Genomic DNA, 25,402 nt, shown 5'->3' with positions numbered 1-25,402 from the left:
ACTACAGAAAGATTGTAATTTTTAATGTGGGAGTGGTAAAAAAAAAGTTCCTTATCACTCTCTGAAAATACCTAACATAATTGCCATTTAACACTGCAACTATTCAAAGCAGCTAATGTACTGTGATTGAAGCAACTTAGAGCTATTTCAATTTCTCTGACTCTCATCACAGAAAACCAACTGTTTTAAACTGAATGTCTTTGTGTCTATTCCAGTGCATAGAAGACTGCATCGCACCTAATATATATATAAGGTATAAATATATGTATAGCCCTTTGATAAATATTGTAATAATCATTATTATTCATAAAGATGATATTGAAAGAATTACTTCTTGTCTTAATATATATGAATATATTATAATATATTCCAGTACCATGTTGGTTTTCTAAGACAATCTATGATATTAGATTGTTGAACTACATTTAGCTGGTGGCTTGCCCACATGTTTGTCCAAGAGTAACATTTATCCTTTCTTCAATAGCTTAAATGACGGTTACACTCATAGGGCTTTTGAAAGGGTTATAAATATTGTCTGTAGTTTATCTTTGTCTATTTTATTTTAGATCAAAGTATTTTCTGGGGCTACTATTTCCAAGTTTCTATACACCCTTTACCATTCATTCATTAAGAACCAATAGACATGAAGGCAGAACTGACCATGAAACTCTCCTAAATGCCTTCATTCTCATTACTGGGTTCCATTGTTTAAATCTTCAACAGTAATCACACCAGTATGGAAATTCTAGAAAACACTAATTATTATGCCAAATAACCAAAATTTAACCAATAACTTAAATCTAATTGGAATGTTCACCAGGTTATCTAAGAACATTTAAATCTCACCTGTTGAACTAAGAAAAGATCAGGCTGGTTAACATTAGCGTGTCCGCAGTAACAATGAGGGAGTGCCATTGAGGATGCATTGGTCTGTAAAATATTAGCAAAACAATACATTTTTACTCATACCTGCAAATGTCTTTTTATTTGAAAATATAGAATTGGGCATACTGTCAATCCACTTGCGGGGAACATATCTCTTTATTGTTATATTGTACTCTCCCAAGAGCTTACATTAGTGCTCTGCACCCAATAAGTGCTCAATAAAATACGATTAAATGAATGAATGTTTGTCTTATTGGCATCCACCTGAAAATCTAACTCCAGTTTTTAGCCTTTAACCTTATTTCATTTATTTACTTATCACATACATTTATTTCTCATAACAAAGCAACATTCTTAACATTTGTTATATTTTTATTATTTTTAATGCTTTTTCATTTTTATGGCATTTGTTAAGTGCTTACTGTTTGTCAAACATTGTAATAAGTACTGGGGTAGGTACAAGTTAATTAGACAGACAGAAAGATCCCCTTTCCCACATGGGGATCACAGTCTAAGCAGGAGGGAGAACAGGTATTGAATCCCCATTTACAGTTGAGAAAACTGAGGCACAGAGAAGTTAAATGACTTGTCCATGGTCACACAGCAAGCAACTGGCAAAACTGGGATTACAGCCCAGGTCCTCTGACTCCCAAACTTGTGCTCTTTCCACTAATAATAATAATAATAATAATAGTGGCATTTGTTAAGCCCTTACTATGTGTCAAACACTGTTCTAAGTAATAGGGAAGACAGATAATCATATCAGACACAGGCCCTGTAGCACACAGAGCTCACAATATAAGTAGGATGGGGAACAGGTGTTGAATCCGCATTTTACAGATGAGGTAACTCAGGCACAAAGAAATGAAGTGACTTGCCCAAGGACATGCAGCAGGCATGTAGAAGAGCTGGGGTTAGATCCAGGTCCTCTGATTCCCAGACTCATGGTCTTTCTTCTAGGTCATGCTTAGGAGAAGCAGTATGATCTAATGGGAACAGCTAGGGCCTGGAAGTCATAGGACTAGGGCCTGTAACCCCTGCTGTACAACTTTCCTAGTGTGTGGCCTTGGGAAAATCACTTAATTTCTCTGTACCTCAGCTTCCTTATCTGTAAAATGGGGATTCAATACCTGTTCCCCCAAGTGGCACAGGAACTGTGTTTGACATAATAATTAACTTGTATGTACCCCAGTGGTTTGTATGGTGCTAGGCACACAGTAAGTTCTTAACAAGTACCATGATCATTATCATTATTATTATTTCAAAGTTTTGATTTAATTGTTCTGACAAGCCAAATATAGTGAATCTGTCAACTACTTTTCATAGTCACTATTTTTTAATGGTATTTGTTAAGTTCTTACTATGTACCAGGCATTGTACTAAATGCTGGAGTAGATACAAGTTACTCAAGGTGGACCTAGTCCATGTCCCAGATGGGGCTAACAGACTTAATCCCAATTTTCCAAATGAGAGAATTGAGGCATAGATAAGTTAAATGACTTATCTAAGGTCACCCAACAGACAGGTTGCAGAGCTGGGTTAGAATCCAGGTCTATCTGACTTCATGGCCTGTGTAAGCCACTTGAAATGAATATGTTTGTAGGCTTATCTTAATTAATCAATCAGAAGTATTTATTGAGTTTGTACTGTTTTGACATCACTATATTGTGTTTGGAGTAAAATAGAATTAGTAGACACAATCCTTTCCCTCAAGGAGTTTACCATTTAGCAAGGGTGAGAGATGATAATATAACTTACAGATAGTAGACATTGTTGCCTAGTGGAAAGAACAGACACTGGGACCCAGGACACGTCATTCAATCATATTTATTGAGCCCTTTTTGTAAGTAGAACACTGCACCAAGTGCTTGGTTGAGTACAATACATCAATAAGCCGACACATTCCCTGCCACAATGAGCTTACAGTCTAGAGGGGGTGACAGAGGTTATAAAAGAAGACATGATAGAGAAGCAGCATGGCTCAGTGAAAAGAACCCGGGCTTGGGACTCAGAGGTCATGGGTTCTAATCCCGGCTCTGCAGCTTGCCAGCTGTGTGACTTTGGGCAAGACACTTAACTTCTCTGTACCTCAGTTACCTCCTCTGTAAAATGGGGATTAAAAATGTGAGCCCCACATGGGACAACCTGATCACCTTGTATCCCCCCGGCGCTTAGAACAGTGCTTTGCACATAGTAAGCACTTAATAAATACCACTATGATTATTATTATTATTAATAAAAATAAATAAATTACAGATATGTACATAAGTGCTTTGGGGTGAGGGGAACGAATAAAAGGAACAAGTCAGGGTTATGCAGAAGGGAGAGGGAAAAGAGGAAAGGAGGGCTTATTCAGGGAAGGTCTCTTAGAGGAGTTGTGCCTTCAATAAGGCTCTGAATGGGGGGAGAGTAATTTTCTGTCAGAGATTAGGAGGGAGGGTGTTCCTGGCCAGAAGGCAGGATGGGGTTGAAAGGTTGGCAGGAAAATAGATGTGATAGAATTTCAGTGAGAAGGTTAACATTGGAGAAGCAAGTGTGTTGGCTGGGTTGTAATAAGAGAGTACCGAGGTGAAGTAAGAGGGGGCAAGGTCATTGAATGTTTCAAAGCCAATGCTAAGGAGTTTTTGTTTGATGTGGAGGTGTATGGACAATCACTGGAGTTTCTTGAGGCGTGGGGAAATGTCCTAAGCATTTTGTAGAAAAATGATCCCGGCAGCCGAGTGAAGTATGGACTGGAGTGGGGAAAGACAGGAGGCTGGGAGATCAGCAAGGAGGCTGATGTGGTAATCCAGGAAGGGTAGGATGAATGATTATATTAACATGGTAGCAGTTTGGATGGAGAGGAAAGGGCAGATTTTAATGATGCTGTGAAGGTAGAACTGACAGGAGTTTGTGATAGATTGAATATATCCACTGAATGAAAGAGAGGACTCAAGGATAATGCCAAAGCTGATTTAGATGCTAAATTTGAGGTGATGGGGGACATACAAGTAGAGATGTCTTGAAGGCAGGAGGACATGTGAGACTGCAGAGAGGGAGAGAGGTCAGTACTGGAGATGTAAATTTGGGTACCATCCTCATAGAGGAGGTAGTTGAAGCCATGTGAGTGAATGAGTTCTCCAAGGGAATGAGCGAAGATGGAGAATAGATGGGAATCCAGAACTGAACCTTGAGGGAAACCCACAGTTAGGGGGAGGGAGACAGAGGAGGAGCCTGTGAAAGTGACTGAGAATTAGCAGCCAGAGAGGTAGAAGAGTCAGTTTCTCCACTGGGAGAAGCATGTTCATCAAATTCTCTGGGCCTCAGTTTCGTCATATGTGAAAAGGGATAAATTGGATTGTGAGCCACGTGTAGTCCAGGGACTATGTCCCATTTGATACCCTTATATTATCTCCAGTGTTTACCATACAGTAAGTACTTTAAATGCCATCATCGTCATAATAATGGCAATCATTCTTATACATGGAAGAAGGAAAATTGAACACTAGTTTGTGCCTAAATAATGGGTAAAGTAAAGGTGTGTATATATGTGTCACATGAGTATTTAAGTGATTAGGTAGACTGAAACTGATAAATGGGAAGTTGGTGTGAATAAGATAGGGAAAGGAGAAATAAAACTGGGAAGACTTTCAGCACAATTCTCAGCCTCAGTAAAAATCTGAAAAAACCTACCTAGGCCAGCCCACAAGTACAGCTGAATTCTGCCCCTAAATGGTGGAACTTTGCACTCTATAGGCAGAAAGTCAATCCTCAGCATATTTGAAATCACCCTGGAGGGTATGGGAGAGATCTGGTCTAAATCAACTTGTGACCTTACCTGACTAACATGTTCCTTTTGTAGAATCCAGTAGACTCCATCTTATTTTTTTCCATTGTTTAGGCAATGAACTTTGTGAAAAAGGAATTTCTTCCTTCTGAAAGAAAATGAAGATGAAACAAGTAAAGAAGGTGAAAGGAAGTGACCTTGTATCCAGCTGCTTTGCAGTTTTTCTGGTTTCACTATACACTTTACACTATTTGCACTGGTTCTTGCATACAAATGAATCTGCTGTCTTCTCCTCGGCTTTTCACTTGCTAAATGGGTTCCCCAGACAGCCCACAGTAAGCTGACTATTATTGAACTAGTTCAAGTCCACAGGCCTTCAAAGGACTAAGTATGAACTCCTTAGTGTTTCAAACTTGCTCATATGGCAGAATCTGAATTAGCAGACTCAAAGGGCTCAAAGTCTACTACTTTCTTTAGGAAAAAGAAGGTGTGGGGATGGGGTTACTCTATGATGTGATTAACAGTTAGAAGCAGTCAGAATATTTTACTCAGAAAGGCAAGAATGAAAACTGCTTAGATTTAGAGTTAATGTATGAATCCATTCTATTTTTCTTAAATATCAGATAAGGTAACATTGCAATGAAGTCTAAATTTTACCTTGAATTTCTCTAACAATAAGAATTTTTAAAAGTAGTAATAATGGTATTTTTAAGCACTTATGTGCAAAGCACTCTTCCAAGAACTGAGGTAGATACAAATTAATCGGGTCAGGCAAAGACCCCATTCAACATGGAATGTTATGGAGGAAGAACTGGCAGGATTCTGTAGTTGACTGAATGTGAGAGGTTTAGGAAAGTGAGGAGTCAAGGGTGTCACAGACTGGAATATTTTAAGGATATTAGCACAGAGAAAGACTTTGGAAGAAAAGATTTTGCTGTTAACTTACTCTATTCTCTCTTGCATCACACCACCTCTCTACCTTCTCACCATCTCTTTCACTACTCTCTTTCTCCAAGGTTCCTTCCTCTAAGACATCTTCCCAATTTCCATCATTCACTCCCTACCCTCACTGTTCACCTCACGCCCCCCCCCCCCCCCCACTCATCAAGTCTCTCTCTCTCTCTTCTCTCCATCTCCCTTCACTTTGCCCCATAAATTTTTCCCATTATCATTTTGCCTCTTTTGAAGTTTTCATCCATTTTTCTTTACAGGTCATAGTTCTGTAGCAAACAACTAATTTTTCCTTTTAATGAATTAGTGAGATTACATAAAGAACATTGCATTCAGTGCTGGTTACCTGAGTTTCCAAAGGGTGTTTACAAATAGGAGGTACTTAGGAGAACCCAGGCACAAAAATGATTAGATGTCATAGAGATTTACTTATGAGACTAGATTTAAGGAATTTATCATAGTGATTAAAATAGGCTGCATTTCAACAGCATAAGCACAGATAAGGGAGAGTAGTTTTAGAGTAGTCCAAAGAGGCATTAAATATAATTAATCTATGAGAAAACCTGGAAAAATGGGTTTTAATTAATTAATGGAAATCACAGTAAATACCAGGAAAAATCATCATGTTTCTTAGCAAGGTAAGTGGTGGGAGACCAATTACTTGAGTCATTAACTGAATTAAAATGCTAAATTATTTGCTGGATTATATTTCCTTCATTGTCTCCCTCAGAGGAAGCAGATTAACGAAGTATGCTTCCTTTCTTTTTTCTTCACAATTCTAGAACATTACTAAGTCCATTTTAGTTCTCTTGTCTTGTGCTCTCAAATTGTCTGGAACCCATAGTGATGCCCTGGACACCTCTCTCCCAGAACACCTAACCTCCATCTGCAATTGCTCTGGTAGAGTATCCAAAAAGTTTTCTTGGTAAAAATATGGAAGTGGTTTACCACTGCTTCCTTCCACGCAGTCTCCGCCCTCAACTCTCTCTCATGCAGCTGCTGCTGTCCAGCACAGTTAAGTTTTGACTTGTAGCAGATTCCCTTCCACTTGCTAGCCACTGCCCATGCTAAGAATTGAATGGATATGCCTCTGCTTGACTCTCCCTCCCATAGTCCAGACTGGTAGAGTACTGGAAACTCACTAGGTGCGACCCTTAGAGGGAACCATTTTGGTTACTAGTTTTGTATTGTACGTTCAGGTTTGCACGTCTTCAAACATTGTTGTTGGAGACTGTGCATACTCCTTTTTTTTTGGTGGGGAAGGGAGGTAATTTTCTCAAGTCTTAATCAATTACCCTTCCAGATTGAACAATTTGAAATTTGCATTTGTAACTGCACAATTTTGAAATTGCATTGTAGAGTTTATATGCATACCATTTGTACCTTAGACAATTTAAAAAATGTCCTTAGTGTACTTTGAAATCATAATTTACTTCCAAGTTCTGTTTTTGAAATGTTAACTTATTAGAACACAATTTAAGTATTCCCTAAATGGAAGCAGTTCAGCCTTTTAGAAGAAAATTCTTCTCAGTGGGATTGAGAGTTATTAATTCCAACATTAAAGCTTTCAATTTTGAGACTAATAGTGAATTTAAAATTAGCTTAAATTTCTAAAGACTTTTGTTATAAGTCTAGGTTAAAGGGATTATTAGGCTCAAAAAATGGAATCCCAAAACAAATATTGCTAATATTAAGTATTACATTTTCTGAGTTTCTTATTTTGGCAATAGTTGTAAGTCAGAGGGATTTCTATATTATTTCAATGCCATTTACTGTTTTAAACCAAGATTATTCTACACTGCTCTGCATGAAATGACAATCTTACTATGATTTTTGTTAATAACCTCAACTGATAATAACATATCTCTACCAAACTTGCTTCCCACCATTCACTGAGTAGGTCCACAAATTCAAAACAGTTTTTTTTATTCTCTGCTGAAACATACAGTACAATTTCCCCAAGGTAAAGTGTGTAATTAGCAAATCAATGGGTTAATTTACAGATATGCGATTTTCAATAATAATGAGAGTTAATATTTCTTATGGGAGCTGTTCAAAACTGGGTTATGGAGAAGTATGAATAGTTGAAATGGATTAATTATCTTTCAAATTTGGGGTATTGAGATTGAATAAGACCACTTTAAAAAAACTATTAAAATTTTATCTTTGTGATTTAAATTCAGGTCATTGGGTGTTTTTTTCTTTATTTTCCCAATTTTACTTCCTACTTTTATTCCTTACTACCTAAAATCACTGAACATTAATGGAGATGCATAGGGGTTTTGGCATTAAGAGTGAGAACATTAAAACATTCAATTCCTTTGTATCATAGTGCAAAATGGGTCAATAATTATTCAGTCCTATATTTCCCTTTGCATTTGGAATAAGCCTTAAAGATAGGCAGTCATTTAGCTAGCTCTAGAAAAAGAGTCTTTCCTCTGAACAAATAAAGTTCCTGAAATGGTATGGTGGCATTGCCCTCACCCAAGACCATAATTCCCTTTGATCAAATGCAACTAAAACAGTGCATGAGCACAAAAAGGACAATATTCCTCAGCATTCATGCTAGCAGAGGCAGACATCCTCTTTGAAGACTTGTCTGCCTCCTCCACTAGATTATAAATTTCTGGAAGGCAGGGATCATATCTACCAACCCTACAGTACTCTCAAAGCGCTTGATACAGTGCTCTGCACATAATAAGCACCCAGTCAATACTATCGACTGATTTATCAAGAGGCCCATGTCAAATATATTTTTCAAAACAGACTTAGAGAAATGGTGTAATCTCATGGAAAAAACACTGGAGAGGGAATCAGGTGATCTGGGTCCTAATCCCAGCTCCTCCGTTTGCCTGCTGTATGATAATGAGCAAGGTCTTACCTGCTCTGTGCCTGTTTCCTCATCTACAAAATGAGAATTCGATATTTGTATTCCCTCCAATTCAGAGAGTGAGCCCCTAGTGGGACCTGATTATCTTATATCTATCCCAGCACTTAGTACAGTGCTTTATGCATAGTAAGTACAAATACCACAATTATTATTGTTGTTATTAGTAGTAGTAGTAGCAGTAGTAGTAGCGTTATTTGCTTTTTTTAAAGCTCAATACTTTGGTTTGGTTGTTGTTCATTTATAAACTCTGTTTTTAAACTAGTGATTCTACTGCATCATTCAAATTCCACAATCTCCACTTACTAAATCATATGTTTAGCCACATGTAAGCTTTCAAGATAGAATTTTCTTTTTAACTCTTTAAACTATGAAAAAATGTTATGCTTTAGCCCCCCTTTTGTATGTGGCTTCTATTTTTCCATACCCTACTGGCAAAACATCTGTAACTCTACAATTTGTACTTGGAAATCTGGCAAATGGCTGTGTTCTAGAACTTCTTGCCCATATAGGTTAAGACCTACCACAAGAGGTACCCTGCTGCTATAAGAATGCTGTCTCATAAGTGGTGTATGTCAGAGAGCCTTGAAGCTAAACTGAGTAGCTTGGCGGTAATACAGCAGACAAGAAAACACTTGTGCCATTTGAAGTATCCCTGATGGTATATATTAATTTACTATAAATCCTTCAAATGTTCATTTGGAAAAAAAGGAGCCTGGGCTTTGGAGTCAGAGGTCATGAGTTCGAATCCCAGCTCTGCCACTTGTCAGCTGTGTGACTGTGGGCAAGTCACTTAACTTCTCTGGGCCTCATTTACCTCATCTGTAAAATGGGGATGAAGACTGTGAGCTCCACATGGGACAATCTGATTCCCCTGTGTCTACCCCAGCGCTTAGAACAGTGCTCTGCACATAGTAAGCGCTTAACAAATACCAACAAAAAAGAAAGAGAATGATGAAAGAATCATTCTGGGAGGAGTCCTGTAGAAGGGTGAGAATTGATAAAGCTGGGAATTCTTATTAAGGACACATTCTGTATGTGCACTAACCTATAGGCTGAAGTATATAGAGGCAAATATGTTGTTAGATAATAGATTAATTGAGGACATTACACTTCTACTACAAAAATGTTTTGAACAGGAAGAAAATTAACTGCTTCACCAGATGATTTTGATTCCACATTCATTCATTCATTCAATAGTATTTATTGAGCACTTACTAGTGCAGAGCACTGTACTAAGCATGTGGAATGTACAATTTGGCAGTAGAGACAACACGTTATTCTGAGAGCTGTATGTGGCAACTCTATATGCAAAGTATGACTGCACTGAAAGTATGGAAAATTATGCATTTGGATTATTTTATGTCAAGAACTAGGATCATTAATAGTATTGAGAACAGATAATATGTAAAGGAAACACCTAGGTGTTTGCAATCTCCTGCCTATTAAATATAAAACCCTCAAAAAACATTAAGCATTTATGATGAAGAGTAATCTTGTTCCTATTTTTCAGCACGAGTAAATATCCAGGAAGAGGGGGGCAACCTGAGAATTTAGAAATAGTGACAATAAACCATTTCTTGCTTATTTCCAATTTAATGTAATTTTAAAAGTAGGTTTAACCCCACACAATAGTGTTGGCTACAGCACCCAATTGTTTCAGAAGACATGGTTTGTGTGTACATATATGTGCAACAATAATACTTATGGTATTATTAAAAGGACTTTCTATGTGCCAAGTTCGGGACTAAATGCTGGCTTACGTAGAAGATAATCAGGTCGGACACAGTCCCAATCCCACATGGAGCTCGCAGTCTAAGGGGGAGGGAGAACAGATATTGACTTTCCATTTTACAGATGAGGAAACTGAGGCACAGAGTAGTTAACTTGTCCAAGGTCATGCAGTAGGCAAGTGATGGAGCTAGGATTAGAACCCAGGTCCTCTGACTCTCAGGCACATTCTTTTTCTACCAGGCCACACTGTGCCTAAGACAGTGTCAGACCAAGTGAATATAACAACACAAATGTTCCATGTTGTAGAGTTTCGCAAGAATTTTAATATCCATATAGCTCAATTCACTATTATCTGATAATGAAGTATGACCAATTTGAATTACATTATAAGAATCAGTATGCTGCTCAGACGTGTCTCTCTTAGCTTGTGAAATTCAGTTTTCGTACTTTGTTGTTCAGGGAGATCTTCTGTATGGAGAGAGTGACCAACTGCCTCAGAAAGCACTGGTCATTGAGGCCGTTGCTCCAAGCTTCATTATTGCTTTCCAATAGTCTTTGCTGGTTTTGAGTTGAGTTCCTCAGGTAAGTTTCAATTATTTGTGGTACACTATCAAGGTAAGGCAAAGTACCTATAGTTTGCAGAATAATAGCAACATAGAGACTGTGCTTTATCCAGGGTTTGAAAAAACAGTGTAAAACAGAGTAGTCAATCAATCAGTGATATTTATTGAGCAGTTATCATGAGGAGAGCACTGTACAATAGAATGTGGGAATGTTCAACACAATAGAGTTGGTAGAGGCAATCCCTACCCACAAGGAACTTATAATCTTCATTAAAATAAAAAGGCAAAATACATTAAAATAAATTAGAGATAGGGGAAGTCATTTCACCTGAAAATTGGTGAATACATTTAAAGAGAACAAGCATCCAAACCACCTTTTCAAATTGTCTATTTCAGTCAATACTCAGGAGTGTTCAGCATATTTCTGGGCTGCTTGAGCACTCACAACCACCAATAGAGGGATGTGATCATTTCACATGTTTACAAAAACCTTTATCTTTAAAATCAGTGGTGTTTATAAAGTGCTTACTGTGGGGAGAGCATTCTAGTAAGCACTTAGGGGAGCATGATACAAGCAGTCGTGATCCCTGTCTTTAGGGGGGCTCTTGTTGTGGATGGGAGCAGCAATATCTATGGATGGTCTGGAATTGATTAATCTTACACTCAATTCAAAGGGCTCTGAAAAATGGTATTGATTGTTGGGATAGCTTAGGAATCGGAATCAGTCTATGGAGGATTTGGGGGAATTAAATTGCAAGGAGCTAGTCATGGCAAGTCATTTAGAAATAGTTGCTAATTAAAGAGACTTTAAAAGGAGGAATGTTGATGTCTGCCAAATTTTGAATAAACCTCCATTTCTTAAAAAGGAATCAGGGGCCCAAATAAAAGTGCAGTGCATCCACAAGATGTTATGACATGAAAAGTAAATTGCAAATAGTTTCATAGTATGCTGTGCCTTTGCTACAAGCTATTTTAAAATGCAGTACTCTTGTCATCCACTTCTTTTTGAATGTGGCTTATAAAGGACTTTGCTCTAGCTGCTATCCTGAAAACTTCAGGATAGTGTTCATGATAATAAATTGTAGCAAATTCTAGATTTAAGATTGAGTTCAGTGTACAATCATGACAATAAATTCTCACAACAATTTGGGTTCATATTAGTGAAAAGAGGATTGATCATAGGCAGCATCCCAAGAAGGGACTCAAGTTTTCTACCTGGTTAGAGTATTAGTCACACAAAAAAGTAGTCCGTGGAGAATATGATTCTTTATAGTAGGCATGATAACTATTTTCCAAAGTGCTGTATTCCTTGGATTTTTGTCAAACAATCTCCTGGGGAAGTACTAAATTTTGTAAGGGTTTTCAGATGATATATTTTACTCTGACAGTGTAGAAATAACCTTTTGCCAAATCTTTCTGCTCCATGTTAAATTGGACAATTTTCCTGGCAGTCTGGATAATTTAGTTTTCAAAATCTTCTTGCTTTCAAATGCACATTTAATTATCTCTGAGTTTTTGATTCTATGATTTTCTACACAATCCACTGTCATCCAATTCATTTTTGCCTATTGTCCTTTCTTTTTCCCTGTTTGTCCCATTTCTATACCTAGAGTCCAACTTTTTCTTTGCCATCTTATCTGCCCTGATTTTTATTTTTTATTGGGCTATTCCCATGTTCTTGATTTTTGTTCTGATGCAAACCTATCTAGCACCGTAATTGGTGTTAAGGTGGAAGTGTTCCTTGGGCGTTGGGGTTAGAAGAGTGGAAAGAGTGCTGAGGGAGGTGAATGCACTCCTCAGTAGGTGATTTTATTGTAATACTTGACCATGCAGTTGTGTTTGGTTATAATGAGCATACAGTGTAATACATCAAGGTCTCACCTGTAGATTTAGAAGATTAACTTTGTCACATTCACTGCTGTGGTACCATTACCCCCTGCATGTTGTGAATTGCTTTGTTTTTCCAGCTTCTCCATAGTATTCACTCTCAGCTGAATTTCCCAGTACACTCACCCATAAGCAAATTAATCATTGTTAGCTGGAGAGATATGAATAGTAGTTTGAATTGTCCTGTTAAGAAAGATTTATGTACTTTGTATTATTAATTTGTATTAAAATGGATTAGTAAACATTTAAATCAAATGGTGCTAATGTGTTTACTTTAAGTACCCCTTTTTCTAAAATGAATCCCTCATCAGAGTCCCAGGGAGACTGAATGAATGCAGCATGATGAATCTAAGTAAATTAAAACAGACAGAAGTCTTTCTTTTTCTTTGATAATTATACTTCTTATTTCAATAAATATACATCCACCATCTACAGGTTTAGAGATTGTGTAGAAAAATCCACACCCCAAGTCAAATCCATTCCAGAAAGAAAAGCTGAGAAGAATTTATATCAAATATACACTGTATGATATTATGCACTCAATTGGTGCCTTTTTTACTGAGGAAGCCACAAGTCAAGCTTTATTAGAGCAAGATAGGGAGTTACAGAATTGAGAAGTTTCCATAAAAACACTCTTCGTCCAGTCTTCTGTGATATAAATCTGTCCTTGTTGAACATTCTTCATATATCTATAGTGATGGCAGCAGGGGTTGGAAGCCAAGAAGATTCCAAAGAACTTTGGAAAGAAAATAAGTTTATTTTCTGATTAAGAAAATGTTCTACTCCGAAGCTTTTTGTTTCACGAGACTGAAATCAGGACCAGTTAGCACTGTAACAACACACTAGGTCTACGGTAAGTCATCCTGTATTTACAGAAGCCTAAAAAAAGTGTAGGGTTAAAAGTTTCAGTTAGGATTCATTTGCTAGCTCTGGGAAGGCAGCAGTAACATGGCTGGACCCAGTTCCCCGAACAGGAGCTAATAAACAGTACAAACTGGATGGCACAGCTGTAGGAATTGCAAACAAAAATGATATTTAAAGAAAAATATTTAAAGTCACTGAGTCACATGGCTCCATGGCTACCTTAAGGCTTTCCTTGGAGGAAAAGGGTCTAGATCACCTTACTGTCCTTTTACCCCAGGTGTAGTTTAAGTAGAGAAAAATGCATTCAATATGGAACTTCTTTTGTTCAATCTCAGTGGAACAGCCAGTTTAGCAAAACACAGTACAATGCAGGACACTCAACTTAATTTCAAGCTCTCCCTGAGTAGAACCCCACCCCATGCTCAGCACAGTTAACTGAAGAACCAGCTTTCTCTAAGAATCAATCAGTTATTTGATTGAATGTAGAACCCCACCCCATGCTCAGCACAGTTAACTGAGGAACCAGCTTTCTCTAAGAATCAATCAGTTATTTGATTGAATGTTTACTATGTGCAGAGCACAGTATTAAGCACTTGGGAGAGTACAGTATAACAGAGTTGGTAGACACATTCCCTCATCGCAAAGAGATTGCAGTCTAGAAGAATGATTTGATAAATTCTGGTAAGCCCCATCTGTACCCTGGGCATTATATTTTGTGATTCTCCTTTTCCTGCAGTACTGGTAAGCTCCTTGAGGGCAAGGAACATTTCTACCAACTCTGTTGTATGGTACTCTCCCAAGTGTTTAGCTCCATTCTCAGAACAGTATTTCTCAGGTGGGAATCTGAAACATAACACCATGCATAAAGGAAAAATTCCAAATGTTCCATGAAATGAGCACATTCCTTTAAATGCTTTCCTATAGGTGTTTTTTTTCTTTATCCAATCTCTAAGGTGGCTATAGATTTTTGCTTCTTTCCCTTCAAGTGAGACTCATTCATTACATACCTATTTTTGGTTCAGGTACTTTGCACTTCCCCAATGCTAAGTTACCTGAAATTATAGTGAACAATGACAATCACAAGCTCATTTGTAATCTGACATTCAGGAATTTGCCTTTTTAACTCTGAGCAACTTTGCCAATGAGACATACAATCACTTTCAGTGTCACCAGCAAAATACATAAATATATGAACAAATTGCTTGCCTCTTTCTCAAAACCAGTGAATTATCTTTGCTCAAGTTGAATTTTATTGTCTCTTCTTAGATTCACACTTTGTTTTCTTCCACAGTGTGATATATTTTAAATGTCTCCAGTTCTAAGCATTGAAACTAAATGATATTATAAAAATATTTTCAAGGCAACTTTTTAAACTTAGTTGAGCTGTCAAACTATGGAAGATGGAAGCATCATGTTTGAACATTTTTTATATCTCCTTTTAAATAACGGAAAGAAGAGGCAGTATGATTTTGGTTCCATGGTGATAGATGAATTGGGGCTCTCATTAGCATTGTACTGGTGCAGTTGCAGCAAGCAACATGAGTTACTAATTGGCATTGTTTTCCTGAGAAATCATTATGTACTCAATTTAGCATGTGGCAGTTCAGAGTAACTCTAATTAAATCATCTCAACCATTGTATAGTAGGCACAAGAATGATGTAATCAATGTGTGAAAACATAGGTCTTCAAATTTTTAAAAGAAAATTTGAGGCTTGCTTTCAATCAGATAATGCCTCCTCTTTCTGCCCCAATCCTGAGTCCGATAAAAATGTCAACCATTTGAGCCATTCATGCTTGTGCTTTTGCTCTTTGCTTTCTATCATTTATTAGATTAGGTGTGGTCCTTATTCTAAGTTCATATTTATTTCAGATTCAGGAGACATTACCTATTAACAACTTGATGGTGGTATCCAATCCGTCACCCAAACCTGCCGTTCTCACCTTCACAACATTGCCAAGATCCTCCCTTTCCTCTCCATCCAAACTGCTAATTTGCTGGTACAATCTCTCATATTATTATTGCATCACACTCCTCTCTGATCTCCCATCCTCCTGTCTCTCCCCACTCCAGTCTATTCTTCATTCTGCTGCTCGGATTATCTTTCTACAGAAACGGTCTGGGCATGCCACTCCCCTCCTCAAAAATCTCCAGTGGCTACCTATCAACCTTCACATGAAACAAAAACTCCTCACTCTTGGCTCCAAAGTTCTCTATCACTGGCCCCCTGGCCCCATCACCTCCCTTCTCTTCTTCTACAGCCCATGCCGTACACTACACTCCTCTGCCACTAACCTCCTCATGGTCCCTCATTCTCGTTGGTCCCGCTGTCGAACCCCTGGCCCACGTCCTCCCGCTGTCCTGGAATGCCCTCCCTCCTCACATCCACCTTACAAACTCTCTTCCCCACTTCAAAGCCCTCCTGAGAGCTCACCTCCTCCAGGAGGCCTTCCTAAACTGAGCCCTCCCTTTCCCTCTGCTCCTCCTCCCCTCCCCATTCTCCCTTCTCCAGCCCTCTGCTCTTCCCCCTTCCCCTCCCTACAGCACTTACTCTATTTTTTTTAAATGATGTGTATATATATATGATTCTATTTATCTTGATGGTATTGATGCCTGACTACATGTTTTGTTTTGTTGACTGTCTCCCCCGTTAAGACTGTGAGCCCGTTGTTGGGCAAGGACTGTCTCTTCTGTTGCCGAATTGTACATTCCAAGTGCTTAGTACAGTCCTCTGCACATAGTAAACACTCAATAAATACGACTGAATGAATGAATGAAAAGATAATCATTTAAATAATCTTTCTGTAGTGGGAGTAAAATAGATTCATGGGAAAATGATGATTTTTTTTCCCAATTCCCAATTCCACTATTACAAAACAGAATAGTAAAATTACCATTTTACCTCATGGTGGCTTTACTAACAAAATCATGAGGACAAGCTTATCTTAGACATGAAGTTAGCTCAGATAGAAATGTCTTCTTTGATGTATTGCCTTGGTTAATAAAATGCAATTAAGCATAAGTAAATGAGCTTTTCTCTACATATAAGGAACAGGAGGGAAGTAAATTTAAGGAAGTAAATGAGTCCTAATAGTATCTCCTAGGCATTTAATTAGAAGAACCATTAGAATACAGTTCATTCATAGTCACATTCTATGTAACTATTTCTCAATGGATCAGACCAAAATAGGTTAGAATGGATGCCTAACTAAGCAATACCCAAAATTTCTGCAACTTGGGTTACTAGTCTCTTGAGTTTATGAAAATCCTCAAAGTTGTTTTGTAATTGTTACTGTATTTTTGTTTTATCTACAGAGTGCTCTAAACCCTGCTCTGTGTATTTTAATGATGGGTTGAGCAAAATGATTCATATAAAAGGTCTGATGGAATTGCCATAAATTCATGCAGAGTTTAGACCTACTAATTTAGGCAAGAAAAACGGTAGTTGGCTGACCTATTTTGACGTAAAAAATTGTGATGGGAATGTTTCGTAGAATTGCAAATCTTACTGAAATCAGAAATTATCCAAAATACATTTCTAGGTTCATTAATTACAGTTTCTTCTCTTCACACAGCCAGCTGTGTTTTTAGTGGTTTTGCCTAGCTTCACAGAAAAAAAGGGAAATCACTGCTTGCAAGGAAACAAGTTATTATGGCTAACATCATTGAAACATACCCTGCAACTGTGGTAAGCTTCTTAGTAAAACATTGACCTAAATGTTTCACAAATATGTCAAACGTTTTTATTATATCCATGATGTCAGGAATTAAGTACTTTACTTCATCTGCAGTATCATTTTTGAAGTTGTAACTCATTAATGCCTTTGTTTCTTTATTTTCCTTTGTGGTGTAAAGGAAAACTTATTTGCCCCTTGTCAAGAAAATGCTCTTTGTTCCAAATTCCAAATGAACAAGTGTTCATTCGGACTGTAAAAATAGAAACATTTTATCATTCTCCTATGCAGTGCTTGGCAAATAATAAGCATTTAACAAATATCATAATTATTAATAATTATTATGCAACTACAGTTCAAGGTCTAAACTGCTTTTAGGGTCTGTTGGACTGAGAAGCAAACTTCCATGCCTTACAGGAGGAGTACCACATGTCTAGATCTACCTCTCTACCTCTTTGACATGTATTTCATTGCTTCCCTCCTAAAAAACGCGCCAGTGTTGATTTTCTTTTGTTCCCATATTCTAAAACTGTATTCAAATATGGTTGTGTAGATTATACCACTTTTCAATAATAAAGGTTCCTTTAAGAATGATCTCATCTACCTCAATGTAGTCTGAGGGTTTTTTTTTTTGTCCAGAGAACAATGAAGAACATCACATAGCAGCTTTCCTTAGCTGAGAAATGAAATAATACCTGCAAGTTAAAACACAAAGCTTTGAAGATGGTAGTGTGTTAAGTTTTTGGCCAGACACATTTATCACTGTTCCATTTTTACAAAAATTATTGTTGACAAGGAAATTATGTAAATCTTAATAAGTGTACAAAACCCCATTGGGGATTTTTTAAGCAAAAGGACTTGTTCAAGAAACTAAGTAGACTAGCTCTTTTAATTTAAAAAGACCGGATAGGCACCAAGTGTATCACATTTTTAAAAGCTGAATAATTGTAAAACTCCATTTCAGAATGCAGGATGAGTAATCTCAAATCAAAATAGCAAACTCTGCTTTTGTCCTCTACTAAATTCAGAAAGAGGTTGCAAGAATATCATGAATTAAGAACATTTTAATCAGCACACACTTCATATTACTAACAGGTATTGGAATCAGTCCTTATTCCCTCAGAAGACCTTTCATAGAACAGTTTCCTCATCCGGAAAATGGATATGATCATTTTAATCCATTCCACAAGACTATTATGGCCAATAACTACACACTATAAAGCACCTTGAAAGTAAAGTGCTATATATGTGCTTAATAAGGCTAATAACATTTATAATGTACCAGCTGTTGAATTCCAACAGATATACATAATTAATGACAATTAGAGTTTACCTGCAGCTTCTCCATCTGCCTCTTTCAAATTTAATATCCAAAATATGGAACATCACCATTTTTTTCCCTAAGTAAATTCTCTGGTTCCTCCTCAAGTCCAAAATTCTTGCATTTTGGGGGTAAGAAGAGTAATTTTCCAAAACCCCCACAAATAAACAAAACATTGAAGTTGAGGCCAACTCTACTTATTGCATGGGAGACCATTCCTTGTTTTTTCGTCATCTGCCTTTTCTACCATAACACAACTGATGACACTGGTCCAGTGGCTATGTATTCAGGACATTAAAAAAAGACATTCTGACCCACTTTGGGGAATCACGTAAGGCCTATCTTGTCCAATCAAATATGCATTGAAAAAGACTTGCAGAATTATTCTGATGCCATTACAAAGTTGCATGCTCATTTCATTAAGATCTGTTTTCTGTTAGCCAACTGCAAAACAGCTAAGGATGCATTTTAATAATAATGTTGGTATTTGTTAAGCGCTTACTATGTGCCAAGCACTGTTCTAAGGGCTGGTAGAGATACAGGGTAATCAGGTTGTCCCATGTGAGGCTCACAGTTAATCCCCATTTTACAGATGAGGGAACTGAGGCACAGAGAAGTCAAGTGACTTGCCCACAGTCACATAGCTGACAAGTGGCAGATCAGGGATTCGAACTCATGACCTATGACTCCCAAGCCCCTTGCTCTTTCCACTGAGCCACGCTGCTTCTCTGAGCCATGCTGCTTCTCTGATTTTCCTACAATTAAGAGTACTCATAGGAAGGAAAAGTCCAGCTTTGTACTACATGTAATGAAAAGACAGAATTCCTGCAATGCATTTTTATAGTATTGCAAGTATAATGTTTCCCTCAGTGACTCAGGTCTATGGCTTTTAGTCATTTCATCCCACTTAGTATAACATATCTGAATCTCTTTAGGCATCTGGCAGTTTCTGAACACATTTTTCCCAGCCACTAAATTCTTATTTAGCTGGAGTCTTTTATGAAATTCCCCACAGAAGTCAATTGGCTCTCTTCCTTTACTTTCATACAGTTGAATCCCAATTACTCATTCTGATGAATAACAGCTGACCCCCTCCCATTAGTGCTTTTTCAAAGCTTTGAACCTGGCAGTTCAGTCCTGGCTAATGACCTGACAATTGTCCTCGGGCTTTTCAACAAACTGTGAAGTGCTGCCATGTGGTAAGTTTTTCTAGCTTGAGCACTTGCTGCATCCTTTTAGTACTGATGTCCATGTGCTTCTAGATTTCATAATGGAAAACTTTTATGCTAAAAAAGGAAATGTTTCATCTTGTAATTTGTTTGTGAAAAGTGGAGAATGGAGAGAGAAAGGTTCAGGGTGTTAAGGAGGTTATGTGATAGGTCTCCCATTCCCTTCTGTGTCATCCATGCACATTTTTTTTTAAAGGGTATTTGTTATGTGCTTACTATGTGCCAGGCACTATTCTAAACTCTGGGGTAGAGACAAGGTAATAAGGTTGGACACAGTCCATGTCCCACATGGGGCTCACAGCCTCAATCCCCATTTTGCAGATGAGGTAACTGAGGCACAGAGAAGTTAAGTGAGTTGACCAAGGTAACAGAGCAGACAAGGGGTGGAGAGGGAATAGAATCCAGGTTCTTCTGACTCTGAAGCCTATGGTCTAGTGGGTAAAGTACAGGACTAGGAGTAAGAAGGCCTGGGTTCTAATCCCAGCTCTGCCACTTGGCTGCTGGGTGATCTTGGGCAATTCACTTAACTCCTCTGTGTCTCCGTTACCTCATCTGTAAAATGTGGTTTAAGATTGTGAGCCCCATGGGACTGTGCCCAACCTGATTATCTTTTATCTACCCCAGTGCTGAGAACGGTGCTTGACACATAGTAAGCGTTTAACAAGTACCATCATCATTATGCTTTATTCACCTCTCCCTCAGGCCCACAGCAATTTTATTCATATGTGTAAGCTCCTTATGGGCAGGGAATGTGACTACCAACTGTTTTATTGTGATCTCTTTCTTTCATTCATTCATTCGTATTTATTGAGCGCTTATGTGCAGAGCACTGTACTAAGCGCTTGGAATGTACAAATCGGCAACAGATAGAGACAGTCCCTGTCCTTTGACGGGTTTACAGTCTAATCGGGGGAGACAGACAAGAACAATAACAATAAATAGAATCAAGGGAAAGAACATCTCATTAAAACAATAGCAAATAAATAGAATCAAGGTGATGTACATCTCATTAACAAAATAAATTGGGTAATGAAGATATATACAGTTGAGCGGAAGAATACAGTGCTGAGGGGATGGGAAGGGAGAGGGGGAGGAGCAGAGGGAAAGGGGGGAGAAGAGGGTTTGGCTGAGGAGAGGTGAAGGGCGTGATAGAGTAGGTAGAGGGAGCAAAGGGAAAAGGAGAGCTCAGTCTGGGAAGGCCTCTTGGAGGAGGTGAGCTTTAAGTAGGGTTTTGAAGAGGGGATGAGTTTGGCGGAGGTGAGGAGGGAGGGCGTTCCAGGACCGCGGGGGGACGTGGCTCTGGGGTCGATGGCGGGATAGGCGAGAACGGGGAACGGTGAGGAGGTGGGCGGCAGAGGAGCGGTGCGTGCGGTGTGGGCAGTAGAAAGAGAGAAGGGAGGAGAGGTAGGAAGGGGCAAGGTGATGCCTTGCCTTGAAGCCTAGAGTGTGAAGTTTTTGTTTTGTGCGGCGGTTGATAGGCAACTACTGGAGGTTTTTAAGAAGGGGAGTGACATGCCCAGAACGTTTCTGTAGGAAGATGAGCTGGGCAGCGGAGTGAAGAATAGACTGGAGCGGGGCGAGAGAGGAGGAAGGGAGATGAGAGAGAAGACTGACACAGTAATCTAGCCGGGATATTACGAGAGCCTGTAACAGTAAGATAGCCGTTTGGGTGGAGAGGAAAGGGCGGATCTTGGCGATATTATAAAGGTGAGACCGGCAGGTTTTGGTGACGGCTTGGATGTGTGGGGTGAACGAGAGAGCCGAGACAAAGATGACACCGAGGTTGCAGGCCTGAGAGACGGGAAGGGTGGTCGTACCATCCACGGTAATAGGGAAGTTAGGGAGAGGACAGGGCTTGGGAGGGAAGATGAGGAGCTCAGTTTCTCTTTCCCAAACTCCCAAATGGTAAAAAAAATATTGATTGACTGAGGACCTTCTGGTAATTTTCTTTACTTCACAGTCACTGACAGTGATTTTCAACTTAAACTTTTGTTGTCAGAGACACAGATTGTTTTAAAAGGGCTTACTTTGCATGAAAACAAAATGCAAAAGAGAATTTGAGTTGTGCACTGGCCTTCTTACTTGTACCCATGGGATGCCACCTATGCAAATGACCCTAGCTTTCTCACGTACAAATGGGTGTAAACTGACTGAACTCTGAGTCTTCAATTGCTAACTCAGTCTCAATTTGTATATCTCATTCTGACTTCAAATACACCTCATTTGCACACTTCACCATTTTTAGAGCTCTTGGGAATCAGGGTCAAGATCTACTTTTGACAGAGCCAAATAAAAGTCGATTATTTTCCTAAAAGGTAGCCCTGGGAAAAAAGGAATGGGAGAACTATAATGGGAAGTAAAGCAAGTCTCCCCCCGTGAACGAGGCCAGGCTGAAAGAGATTTAGGAGTAATCTCTTAAAAGTCCAGAAGTTCTACTGTCTCAAGTTGTGAGAGGGATAACACTTAGCTTGCCAAAGTGGAATTCTAGGATCTGCACTAACTGATACTTTTTGCAGCTGCAGACCTGCACCACCTGAAGAGAATTCCTATTTAACGACCCTCGAACCAACTTCACTTAGGGAAAAGCCTTTACATCTATATCGCTCTCCTACTGTGACTGGAGACTAGACGGAGATGTGTTTATCTCATTACTGAAGACAGATGTCTCCAGGTCAGTGGCTGGGAAAACTGGACCTTCAGCAACTGCGGGGCGACTCCACTCCCAGGAAAGAGATTTGAAGGGTAATTAAAACTTTGGATCTTTTATTATATAAGCAGGCCTGTTAATACTCAACTAGCGATCTCTATCTCATTTTTATAGGTGGGTGTGGACAGAGAACTCTCTACAGCTACCAGTTTTTAGATTTCTGGCTGTGGTATTCAGTTTAGGCTTTAGCCCCTTCTAGTGGATTTAACTCTTTCTGGCAAAGACAGTGAAAGCACAAGTTTTGCAGAACCCTTAAAGAGAACTTTGAATTCCCTAATCTTTGAAAAACTTTGTTCCACAAGCAGTTCAAAACTAACACTGCGTGAAGGTGAAAGCCCCAACACCAGTGCTTATTTTGATCATTACTACCTTCTTTTGTTTTTATGTATTTCAAACAAGTTTGGAGTTCTCTGAGTTGGTTCGAATACTCCTCATTTCCTTATAGTTAGGGTTTTTATATGTGTGTGTGTGTGTCTGCAATTTGTAATGGCTTCTCTTAATAAAGAATTAGAAAGTGTTTTTGACATCTCTAAAAGGGAACTTTAACTTGTGAAATACTGGGATGCTGGCCCTTTGATTCCTAAATACTCTTTTTCAGATTTTTGTTCTACTTAATGGATTCATTTCTCAAACTGGAATATATTGAATTTTTCTTTTGCTTTTCTTTGGTGCTCATATTTTATTTTAAGAAGTTCAGCTTTCTCCTTTTTAGGTACTCAACGAGGATTAAATTTTTTCCTTTTCATTTTGTTATGAAGCATCAGTAGTAGGACATAGGGTGGGGGTGCTAATTCTTAAGTGGAAGATACATTTCAAGTGGATTTGTCGGATTGGTAAATTACTTTGTGGAAGCCCAGGTGATTTTCATTTTGTGTTTTAGATGATCCATCTTTCTCAAAGTAGTTTCTTTGACAAGTGAAAGTCTGTCCAGAAATTCCATCCTGGCCCCAAATTGCTGCAGTTATTTTTGAGTGTGAGCTGGTATATTACCTGTCCCTTTTATGAGTGAGCTACCTGCAGTATGCTGTGGTGACTTTTTAGAACCAAGCTTTTTTTCTTACTGCTCTCTTTTAAAATGGTGAGCTCAGGGAAAAGGCAGGGATCTGAGATCCCAACTGCACTCTTCTTCACTCCATAGTTGTTCTGAGGGATCAATCAATCATTTATTGAGCAGTAACTATATGCAGATTACTCTACTAAACTTTTGGGAGAGTACAATATAACAGAGTTGGAAGACATATTCCCTGACCATGATGAGCTTACAGTTGAGGGGCAGAAAGGCATTAATATAAATGAATTATGGATATGTACATAAGTGCTGTGGGGCTGGTGAATAAAGGGTTAGAATCTAAGTGCAAGAGTGGTGCAGAAGGAAGTGGGAGAAGAGGAAATGAGGGCTTAGGGAAGTCCTCTTGGAGGAGACAGGCCTTCAGTAAAGCTTTGGAGGTGGTGAGAGTCTGTCTGATATGAAGAGGGAAGGCTTTCCAGGCCAGAAGCAGGATGTAGGCGAGAGGTCAGTGGTGAGATAGATGAGAGAGAACACCCAGAGCAGGCTGGCACTAGTGGAACGAAGTATGTGAACTATTCTGTAGTAGGAAAGTAGCGAGGTAAGGTGATTGAGTACTTAAACTCAAATGATTTCTGTTTGTTGTGGAGGTGGATGGGTAGTTACTAGAGGTTCTGGAAGAGTGGAGAAATATAGATTGAATAGTTTTGTAGAAAAATAATCAGCACAGCAGAGTAAAGTATGGGCTGGAGTGCAGAGAGGCAGGGAAGTCAGCAAGGAGGCTGATAGAGTAATCAAGGTGGGAAGGGATAAGTGTCTGGATTAACATGGTAGTAGTTTGGATGGAGAGGAAGAGATGGATTTTAATGATGTTTCAAAGGTGGAATTGACAGGATTTAATGACAGATTGAATCTGTGGGTTGAATGAAAGAGATGAGCCAAGGATAAATGCAAAGGTTACAGCCTTGTGCCCCCAGCCCCATGTTGTGAAGAGATTCTCAGAAGGATTTTAGGACCACTGAATGAAGAAGACTATTTTCTCTGAAGGTTAAGAAATCCTGTTTGTTTTTCCTATCTCTTTTTTTGACATTTAAATTTTGTTCTTGCAATGAAAGTAAAAGTCAAAAGCAATAGAATTGGTAAGATTTCTTAAGGACTTCATTACCTTGAGCTGTAAAAAAACATTTTTTTAAATGTTTAGCAAGTATTGTAAAAGGAACCTGTATTAAGTCTATAGTAAGCCCCAAATCCTTTTTTCTGCATTTGAAAGTACAATAAAACTGAAGAGGTAGAATAAAATAATGAAAAATGTGTTCTGTCCTAAATAAAGAAGTTGACACATTCTTTTGCCTCCTAAGAACACACTCAACTTTTTAAGACTTTTATTTTCTGTCAAATCTAGGTATTGTCTATTTCCTGGAAATTGCTTAGAGTTTAAGGACAGTGTCTTTATCATCCAATATTTCATTAGAGTTCAATTTTTCTCTCGTCCTCTCTATCAGAGCTCACATCTGGCTTGAGTTAAACTCTGCAGGCTGGTAGAGTAGAGATTTTCTTGAGCCTTGTCCTTAGCTTGGAATATGCAATGCTCCAGAAAGCTTGATGGGTCCCAGATGGGCACAAATATCTTGGACTCTTCCATATTACACCTTCTTGGGCTGATCAGAACGACCTCCACCAGCATAATTTGTGGCTAAGGCTCTGCTGTGTAATCACACCTAGCTGCACCGAAATCCCCTAATGCCTGTTTAGACATAGTGACACATTTATGACTGAATAAATACTGAGTTCACTGTTATCAAAGTACACAGTTTCCTGTGTTTAAAAACTTGAATGAAATCAAAGGGATAGATATTCACTGAGGCTTTAGTATTATCGTGAACATTTATTCAGGTTCCTAAACTCCAAGTGTCTATTTTTAATTATCCT

The 25,402-nt window shown here is 38.5% G+C and overlaps 1 long non-coding RNA gene across 1 annotated transcript in view; it reads right to left on the bottom strand.

Moving 5' to 3' along the window:
• Window positions 1–847: 847 nt before the first annotated feature.
• Window positions 848–25,402, bottom strand: part of LOC114817874 — a 65,002-nt gene continuing 40,447 nt past the window's right edge. Inside the window, exons 2-4 of the long non-coding RNA XR_003765735.2 lie at window positions 12,668–12,856; window positions 4,703–4,799; window positions 848–930 (exon numbers count right to left, since the gene is read on the bottom strand). This is a non-coding gene — a long non-coding RNA (uncharacterized LOC114817874). The remainder of the gene's footprint in view (window positions 931–4,702; window positions 4,800–12,667; window positions 12,857–25,402) is intronic.

Source organism: Ornithorhynchus anatinus, chromosome 17 (assembly GCF_004115215.2).
Source record: "Ornithorhynchus anatinus isolate Pmale09 chromosome 17, mOrnAna1.pri.v4, whole genome shotgun sequence".
NCBI classification, from domain to species: domain Eukaryota; kingdom Metazoa; phylum Chordata; class Mammalia; order Monotremata; family Ornithorhynchidae; genus Ornithorhynchus; species Ornithorhynchus anatinus.
This window is presented reverse-complemented; position numbering and strand designations above follow the sequence as displayed.